The following is a 682-nucleotide window of genomic DNA, read 5'->3' on the forward strand; positions in this document are numbered from 1 at the left end:
GGCGACGACGACGACGGGCGGCGGGGGCGGCGAGGGCGACAGCACGGCGGCGCGGCGGCGTCGGCGTCATCGAGATCGAGACTCACGCGCGCGAGAAAAGTGGAACGAACTGGCGACGATAACTGAATTTTCGTAAGTGCCATATATATAGGATGGGCCTTTAGTACCGGTTGGTGCCTCCAACCGGTACTAAAGGTCAATTTTGGCCAGCCCAAGCGGCGGGAAACGTGGGCCTTTAGTACCGGTTGGTGGCTCCAACCGGTACTAAAGGGCAACACATTAGTACCGGTTGGAACCTCCAACCGGTACTAATGCCCGTGCGCTGCCACCCACATTTATTTTTGAGTAATTTTTTATATAGTTATTTCTTTTCTGCTTTATTTTTTTCTTCTATTTATTTCTGAACGGTATTTATTTTCTTCTATTTATTTTTGAGTAATTTGTTTATATAGTTATTTCTTTTCTGCTGTATTCAGTTTCTTTGTGAATATTTTTGCTTTATATAAATTTTTTTCCTTTTCTGCATTATTTATTTTCTTCTATTTATTTCTGAGTAGTTTCCTCTTCTTCTTCTTCTTCTTCTTCTTCTTCTTCCTACTCCTCCTCCTCCTCTTCTTCTTCTTCTTCTTCCTCCTTCTCCTCTTCTTCTTCTTCTCCTACTCTTCTTCTTCCTCTTCTTCTT

This window comes from Triticum dicoccoides, chromosome 3B (genome assembly GCF_002162155.2).
Source record: "Triticum dicoccoides isolate Atlit2015 ecotype Zavitan chromosome 3B, WEW_v2.0, whole genome shotgun sequence".
NCBI lineage: Eukaryota > Viridiplantae > Streptophyta > Magnoliopsida > Poales > Poaceae > Triticum > Triticum dicoccoides.